Raw genomic sequence first — 9928 nt, forward strand, 5'->3', positions numbered from 1 at the left:
GCCACATGATAGTTTAAGGCTTCAACATAAGAACTGGAGGGCAATGGAATAGATGCAATTCATCCTACAGTAGGTAGTTATTCCTACTAAATACTATTGAAAAATGATCTGAACTTAGATGGTAGCAGTGGGTATAGAAAGAAAAGGCAGTTGCTGGAGATATTTATAATTCATAAAATTTAGTAAATAGAAGTAAGAGGTAGAGTAGCAAGGGAGAGTGAAAAGTCAAAATTAACTTCAGAATTCTAAGTTAGAGTGGCTATTGCTGCTGCTAGACACTGAGAGTGAAGTCGCAATAAAGAGAAGGAGGGGGGTGTAGAAAGTTGGTATCCTGGGGATAGGGCCTGTGAGGTCCACTAGACACAACTCTCTGAAGGAAGTTGTGTATGGTTTAATTCCATGCTGTCACTGTCTTGCAATTCTTATATTTTAGTTGCCTAGTTTAGCATATTATAGCTACATTTGAGTAAGCAGAGTGTTGACTGTTTCAGATCTTTGAAACAGAACTTTGAACCAGAACGGACTTCAAACACAGAAGACAATGGCATTCTAAGAAACACACATGACCAAGGAACACTATCATATTCTCTCTTATTCATGTGGTTCTTTTTACTAGCCAACAATTTAAGTGGGAAATGAAGACATAGAAGGAAAGGGCAAAATAAGGTAACCTGAAATTCCTTTTCCTTTCTGCTCTTCCTAACTCATCAGTAAGCCAAAGTTACTGTGCTAGTAGGGTTGTGTGTATCAAGAAGCAAAATAAAAACAATTGAGTTAGTTGTATGTAATATTTTGGCTGTTCTGTTCAGAACAAAATGTATATTCATGTATAAAAATTGTGTAATTTCTATGACTGGGCATACATTGAATATTCTATTTGTGTTTGAAACTACCATTGTACAGCATAAAGATAATGATAAGATTCATGCTAAGCATTAGTTTGCTAAAATTTATTTTACCTACCATGACATTAAATATAGAATAAAAATATCATGATAGGTTGAATGAAAGACCATGAAGAAAAGGAAAAGCTTTATATTATAGTACCTATAGTAGCACATTTTTTTTCCTTGCTTTTTCTTTTCTGAGATTTTTTGCTATAGGGTGCTTGCACTCGCCAGAGACAGAGAGAGAAAGAGAGGCAGAAAGCAAGAAATCACACCAAGGGAGGATGGCTACGCCACAATCCCTTCTTGATTATCCTCTTGGGATTTGGGGCACACACGCACATGTGTCCGGCATGAGTTTTCAGCCACCCGATCTGGGACACAAATCATGGTTGACTACCTGGGAGTCCAGTGACATAACAATTACATCATCTGCTGGTCCCAGACCCCTCACTTTTACTTTGCACTGGGCCCCCAAAATTATGTTTCTGGCCCCCAGCGTGGGTATATCTATGTGACGGAGAAGTAGAGAGGAGTAACCATAAAGCACACATCCAAGTGTTTCAATTCAGAAGAAGCAAATACACCTACTATGTGCCAGGCATGAAGCCCTGTACCAGATGCAGTAAATACAAAACTAAAAAAGATAGATTTCACTTTGGCTGGTAAAGAACGATGAGTCAGATTTGGAACTTGCTGAGTTTAAAACAATAACAGAACTTTCAGATAGAAATAGGTTAAAAACAAAAAGCTGGATGTGTATGTGTGGTACTTCTAAAAGACATTATGATAGAGATATAAATTTGAAAATGAATCATATACAAGTAGTAAGCGTTTTTAATAACCAAAAATATGAAAATTTGAGAACGCACTTTTTAAAATGTACATAATTTATAATAAGAAAATGAAAAGCACTTTTAAAAATGTGTACATAATTTATAAAAAGAAAATGAAAAGCACTCACTTCAGAAACACGCAAAACAAAAAAAAATGAAAACAAATTAAACCCATATTATTATTATTTGTTTAGAGGCTTTTGCCTTAGGGTGTGTGTTGCTAGGAAAAGAGAGAAAGAGGGAGAGACAGAGGCAGTGAGAGGAAAAGTGAGAAATCACCCCCTGGGGGATGGCCATGCCACAATTCCTTCTCCTCCATTCTCTTCCCAGGATTTTGGGCACTCAGGCACATGTACCTGGTGTGATTTTTCAAGCCACTAGTCCTGGATTCAAACCACGCTCAGCCATATAGAAATCCAATGACATAACCACTATGCCACCTGCTGGCCCCAAATCATATTATGTTTTTGAATTGAAAGACTCCGAATCATAAAGATAGTGATTCTTGGGGCCAGCAGGTGCTGTGATGGTTAAAGGTCTGGACCCCCACATGGGTGATCATGATTTGAGTCCTGGGCCAGGTGGCTTGAAAATCATGCCAGGTCCATGTGTGTGTACCCAAAACCCCTAGAGAATGGAGGAGAAGGGATTGCAGGTGGTCATCTTCCCTAGGGTGTGGTTTTTGCACTTTCTCTCTATGCTCTGTCTCTCGCCCTATGCTAAAAACTAAAAACGAAAAACAAAACAAAACAAAAAAAAGATGGCAATTCTTTCTATTTAATTGGTAAAGTTAACCTGAACCTAATAAACATAATAATAAGATATTTTTTTAAATTTGGAAGTAGATAGGCTAATTCTTTTTTTATTATTTAATTTTTTAAATTAATTAGGGTTGTTGTCAGTCCTTTATCCTCCATTTTCCTCTCAGGATTTTGAGCATGCATACAGATGAGCATGGTATGATTTTCAAGTCACTGGTTCAAGATTCAAAGCACAGTGGGCCATGTAAGAGTCCATTGCCTTGACAACCAGTCCAGTGTCATCTGCTGGCCCTTATTTTTATTTATTTATTTTTTGGGTCATAGGGCTTGCATGCTCACTAGAGATAGAGAGATGGAGAAAGGGAAAGTGAGAAATCACAATGCCTGGAGGCATTGCCATGCTGCAATTCCTTCTCCTCGATTCTCTCAGAATTTTGTACATGCACACATACATGTCTGGTGTGATTTTCAAGTCACTGGATCCAGCACTTGAACTATGGTTGGCCATGTGTGAGTCCAGTGCCTTAACCACCATGTAAACTTCTGGCCCAGTAGACAAACAAATTCTGAAATTTATATGTAAAAAATTATAAACAAGAGTAGTCAAAAAACTCAGTTAAGAAGAGAAATAAGAAGGGACTTTCTACTATATAGTAAAAGCTACAATAATTAAAATGGGGTGGAGAACACGTTCATCAACAAGACTGAATGTTTACAAATAGACCACAAAACTTACAAGGAAACAATAAATATGGCACTTAACATTGGAGAAGAAAGTGAAGTTATTTAACAAACGACACCAGGACAAGTCAATAGCAATGAAAAAAAATTTAAAAATTGGATTCCTACCATACATTTTACATGTAAATGAATTCCACAAGTCCAGATGGATCAAAGATTTAGATGTTAAGATAAACCTATAAAAGTACCAAATTGAAATATAGGCTAATTTTATTTTAAATAATACCACCATGGGAAGAGCTTTCTAAATTTTGTGTTTATAAATATAAGTATCTCTATCTGTATGAATATGTGTGCATATAATTTCCCCACATAAATATTTCCATGCTATGCAGACTACTCTGTTCATTAATCTTTTTTTAACTTTACAGTAGACTTAGGAGATATTTTCTTACCAGTACACACACACACACCAAAAAAAGCATTGTATGTAATTATTTGAATACATAATAACTTTTAACCCAGTCCACTAATGATATACATTTAGTCTGCTTCAAGTCTATTACAATCTATCATAAACATCATTTTGTATTTATAGGATAAATATTTAGGACTAGAATTCCTCAGACCCCACTGAAGAAAAATTTGACAATAACCACAAAAATTCTATAGTCAAATGAATAAAATAAAACCAGCTTATATAAAGACTAAAAATTACATATATAACATATAGTAGAAGAAAAATACTATACATTTATTTTTAAAAGGACCATTTAACACAAAATAAATTATAAATATATATATATGTGTGTGTGTGCATATATATATAATTTAGTAAAATGAGAATATAGATCACTCAATAATTAAAACAGACACACACATACACACACACACACACACACACACACACACACACACCAATCTTCACCCAATCATATACTATACTGAGATGCTATCTTTCACCTATGAGACTGATAAAAATGGAAACATTTTATAACACAATTATGAAGAATTACTAGAGAAGCCATGAATTGATAAAATCTTAAGGAAGGCCATTTTGCAATAAAACAACAAATGCAGATATTTTTTACCTAGCAAATTTAATCCCATCTTAAAATATGGACTTTGTAACTGGTGGACATTGTAAGTGTCCACAATTAATAGATTACATTTATAATTAATAACTAGGATGAGAAACTTCTGCTCACTCTGCCATTTCTCCCTCCATAACATCCTCTACCTCCTTCAAAGGATTCTTCTTTGCCCATCAGATCAATCTAAGATACAGTGACTCAGGGTCGGTGCGTGTAAGCCCTGTGGATTTTATCTTCTGCCCACCTGCTTGGTGCTAGGCAAGTAGGAAAAATGGACTTCCTCCTCTCCCTTCTTATCCTGATATAACTAACATATTTCCATATCTCTTAGCTTTTCATACATTCTGCTTATCTTTTGTGCTACATTCTGTATCATTTCTTCAGATCTTTCCTCTAATGTGCCAAAAATTTTATTCAGTTATGTCTGATAGGTATCTTAACCAATCAGCTGAGAAGTTTTACTCTAGCAATTCTGTTTTTCTTTCTGAAAGCTTTATTTGGTTTGTTTTCAAATTTGTCCCATCTAGTAAGAGAACTTTCTGTTACTCGCTTATTTTTTGTGTTTCCATCTTTTATTTCATAATAGTTACTTCACAATTTTTGTTTGATAACTTCAATGTTTGAAATTCCTGGAAAACTAAAACTGATGTTGGTTCTTCCTGTCACTCTCATGAACTTCCTAATCTGTGAGATTCCTAATTCGAGGATGTGTTTCTCCCAAATTCATCTGGGCCCACTGTGCCCTCTTTCTAGTCTCTTTTGTGGAGAAAGTTGCTGCCTGTTAGTCTCCACCTTGCCTGAGGCTCTTATCTGGATCAGTTTGCCCTGATGGCTTAAGCCCACTGCTTTTTCTTTCCCTCAAATCCTGTGCACCCAGAAGCACATGGCATTTTTATGGCAGGAAGTTTTTATTTTATAGTAAAAGAGGCCTTCCTCCCATTGTGTTGTATAATTCTTCTAATCACACTTCCCTGTCCCATCATTCCATCAAAATGGTGCTTCCTGGGGCCAGAACGTGATGAGCCAGTTAAGACAATGAACTCCCACATGGCCAACTGCAGTTCAAGTCCTGGACTTGGCAGCTTGGTTTCTCACCTTTCTCTTTCTCTCTCTCTCTCTCTGGTGAGCACATATGCACTGTAGCAAATTTTAAAAAATAATAATAATACATAAAATAAAATAAATAATCATTTTAATTTTTTAAAATTTTTTTTATTTAACTTTATTTATTTATTTTCATTCGACCAGAGAAGGACAGAGTGAGTGAGAGAGAGAGAGAAAGTGAGAAAGCAAGTCTCCAGGTCTAGGACTCAAACCACAGTTGGACAAGTGGAAGTCCAGTGCCCTTAACCACCACACCACCTGCCAGTCCCTAAAATAAATAATTCTTTAAAAACATGCAAACAACAACAAAAACAAAAATAAAATAAAACTGTGCTTCCTATGGTCATCAATAATCCCCATGTTGCTAAATACCGTGGTCACTTCTCAGCTTCATCTTACTTGCTGGTCTCAGCCTGCTTGTGCTGCAATAACAGAATATACAAGACTGGGTAATTTATGAAACAGAGAAATTTATATCCCACAGTTCCGGAGAATGGGCAAGGTTTTGCTAGATTCAGTGTCCAGTGAAAACTCATTCCCCATAGGTGGTTCTAAGCAGGAGTCCTTGCATGGTGCAAGGGTGAAAAACCACAAGAGACCAAACTCCCTCTTGCAAGCTTTGCTATAGGGATACTAATTTGTTCATGAGGGCACAAACTTCAGTGCATTATCACCTCAAGAAGGTTTTACTTCTTAACACTTTTACATTGGGGATTAAGTTCCAACATAAATTTGGGGTACCAGCAGTTAGCGTAATGGCTGTCGCTGGACTCCCACGTAGTCGACCGTGGTTCGCGTCCCAGACCGGGTGGCTTAGAACTCACGCCGGGCTCGTGTGCGTGCGTGCCCAAGATCCCGAGAGGAGAATGGAGGAGAAGGGATTGCAGCGTGGTCATCCCCCCTCGGGGGGTGATTTCTTGCTTTCTGTCTCTCTGTCTCTCTTTCTCTCTCTCTCTGTGTGTGTGTGGCAAGCGCAAGCACCCTATAGCGAAAACCTCTCCAAAATTAATTAATTAATTAATTTTGGGAGTGATCCAAACATTCAAACCACAGCACTTGCTGTGATTATTAATTTTATATGTCTGCTTATCTGGGTCATCTTGCCTAAATATTTGTTCAAATATTATTCTGGATGTTTCTATGTGAATGCTTTTGGATGAGATTTTTATTTAAATTAGTGGACTTTGAGTAAAGGAGATTCCCTTCCTTAACATCTGTGAGCTTCATCCAATTAGTTGAATAGAAGAGAAGGCTGACACTAACAACACCCACCCCTTAAGCAAGAAAGAATTATGTGGTTTTTCAGACTTGAGATGTACCATGAACTCTTCCTAGGTCTCTAGCCTGCCTGCCTACCCTGCAGGGTTTGGACTTGTGAACCTCCACAATTCTATGAGCCAATTCTTTAAAATAAATCACACACACACACACACACACACACACACACACACACATCTTGGTTCCATTTTCCTAAAGAAGCCTGCCTAAAGCACTGGTCCTGTTAATAGCATTTGATGGAGCTAATCACCTCCCTTCTTTTTGAAACACCTTATTTAATTGGTTTCCAGAATAAAACGTTTTCCTGATTTTTCTCCTCCCTGATTGACTACACCTTCTCATCTTTGAGCACTTAGCTCAAAGGACTTTTGCTGAGACCTGCTTATTTCCTGAGGTGTTAAATGTTGGGGTACTCTAAAACCAAATATTTATACCCCTTCTCCATTCTTGTTCTTGTTAATTTCATGGAGTCTCATGGCTTTAGCATTACATGTTCACCGATAACACTAACAAATTCCACATGTGTATTTCCTGTCTAGTCTCCTTTAACTCCTGACTCATCTGTCCAGCTACTTACTCTACATTTAGCTTACTGCCTAATAGGTATCCCAAAGTTAACATTTCCAAAATGAAATTATCGTACACTCTCGATTCCCTAAGCTGTTTTCCCTTTCAAGCTTTTCTATAGGAAATGGAATATCATCCTTCTAATTACTCGGGCCCTAAACCTCAGAGTTATTCCTGGGTTTCTTTGCTTTTCTGACACGCCACATCCAATCTGTCAGGAGGTCTGGGAGCTCTGTCTTCAACTTATAACCACAGTCTAACCACTTCCTACCACCCCCACTGCTACCACATTAGGCTAACTCACTACATCTGTCCTCAGAAGTGGCTGTCACCTCTCTGCTGGCGTATGTGCTTCTACCCTTCCCCCAAGGCATTTGTTCTGGCTGCTCTCAGTAGTCAGAGTGAGTCTTTAAACATATAAACCACACCTATCACTCCTCTGCTCAAAACTATTCGATTTCAACTTGCTCAGAGCTAAAGCCCAGTCTTGACAAGTCCCCACCAGACCCTACTCAGTTTCGTTCCCCTCATACTTTTCCCCTTGACCTCCAGTACTAGCAGGTATGATCTCACCTAAGGGACTTTTTGCTTGTTTCCTCTGCTTGAAATTCTCTTCCCACAGACAACCCACCCCTATCTCCTTCCCTCACCTGCACCAGTTTTTGTTCAGTGATTACCTTTGGGGTAAGGCAGGTCTTTCAGATCACCCCATGTAAAATTCAACCTCTCTCTCATTGTCTCTTGGTTTTCTCTCCTTTATTTTTCTCTACTATATGTTTTACTTTTATTTTGGAGAGGTTTTTGCTATAGGGTGTGTTGCGCTCTCCAGAAAGACAGAGAAAGAGAGACAGAAAGTGAGAAATTATCCCCCGGGGGGATGGCTATGCCACAATCCCTTCTTCTCCTTTTTCCTCTCCGGATCTTGGGCACACACGCACACGCACCCGGCGTGAGTTTAAGCTACCGGGTCCGGGACTCCAATCGCTGTCGGCTACATGGGAGTTCAGCAACATAGCCATTATGCTAACTGTTGGTCCCATGTTTTACTTCTTTATCTGTTTTTCTGTATCTCCGCTCACTATGCTGTAAGTTCCAAGGGGGTAGATATTTTGTTTTGTTCACTACAATATCCTTAATTCCCAATATAATACTTAGACATAGTGGACACTCAATAATGAAATTGAATGAATGAACAGAAGATACTAAGTACTCCTTGGAGAGAGATGGTTTTTCACACTGTTGGGGATTGTATAATTGTGCAATATTTTTAGCAGTTTTGTGTCCTTGAATAAACCATCCGCTCAAGCATTTACAACAAGCACATTTTGCATCTAAATGTGCTTGACTTTAATTATTTGCATTACCTGCCTGACTATTATGGACTGCTTAATTTTTTCATACCTGATCCATAAGTCATTCTCGTTTTGGTCTTTTCCTTAAATGACCCTCTGCTTGTGCAATCATAAAAAACAATACTTAAAATTCTTTCCCAAACAGCATATTCTGTAGTGCCTTTCAGCCACTGCTTTTTCTCTCTTTCCTCAGCCCAGTTAACACTGGCTCCTTGTAGGTGCAGTTCAAATGTCACAACTTCTGCGAATCTTTTAGGAGACACCCTGACAATGACAGCCATTTGTGTTCTGGTAACATTGTGCATAGGCTTTAATTACAATTCCAGTATGCATCAAGTTGCATTGAGAATTTGTAGAGGTGTCTTAGACTGAGAGTAAACGCATGGCATTCTTGTCTCTCTCCAATGCAGTGTTGGCACTACATTTTTGATTGCATGAACAAAGAAGTTATTGAATGTTTTTTCCTATGCTTCTCATGCTCACCTTTTCTAAGTAAAATGTTTAAAAGTTGGTCAGATGACATTAGTGTGACACAACTTCTTGAGTACAACCAAGTCAATGCATGAGCACAGGAACTCTAGACCCTTCCAGATGAACGATACCCTGCCTTGGAAGTATCTAGGCTAATTTCTTTATGGATAAGAAACCCAGGACTGTTTTTTGGGCAGGTAAGCTAGGCACGGCAACTACTCTTGACCAAAATTATTTCCTGCTGTACTTGAAATGGAGAAGTTTAAAGTGTGTGCGTGTGTGTGTGTATTCTATCACCATCCCTAATGATGAGTATACACACACACATGCACACACACACACACACACACACACACACACACACATATATATATATCTTCATTAGGGATGGCGATAGCATTTCGGGGGTATTATTTGTGTACTTTTTTAATATAAAAAGTTATGGCTTAAAAAAAAGGCTGACTAGGGCCCACTTGGTTGTTCCCTTTCTTTAAGTTCACAAAGAGAAGCACTCTTCACTCCTTCCTTTCCCTAAATCTAATGAGGCATGAACCTAGCTCATGCCACATGTTTTGAATACACTGATCCACAGTACCGGAATCAAGTAACTCCACACCCTAAGAAGTGGCTCTAGCCCAGGATGACACAATCTGTGTTTGTCAAATTGCCAGCTTAAAAAAGAAAGAAATAGTTTAAAGGCCCTTTGTTACATAATAATGTTTTATTCAGAAGGAGAGGAAAAGTTGGACTGATACAAAAGGCAATTCTTTCCATTTTCCACTTTATCCCACCACCAATCCGTCTGTTGCCTCTGTGCTCCTCCTGTCTCCTCCAACTTTCTCCAGTGGGATTTCTCAGGAGCTGCCATTCAGCACTGATCGCGGACTTTCCACTCCT

The sequence above is a fragment of the Tupaia chinensis genome, unplaced genomic scaffold (assembly GCF_000334495.1).
Source record: "Tupaia chinensis unplaced genomic scaffold, TupChi_1.0 Scaffold000322_1, whole genome shotgun sequence".
Classification (NCBI taxonomy): domain Eukaryota; kingdom Metazoa; phylum Chordata; class Mammalia; order Scandentia; family Tupaiidae; genus Tupaia; species Tupaia belangeri.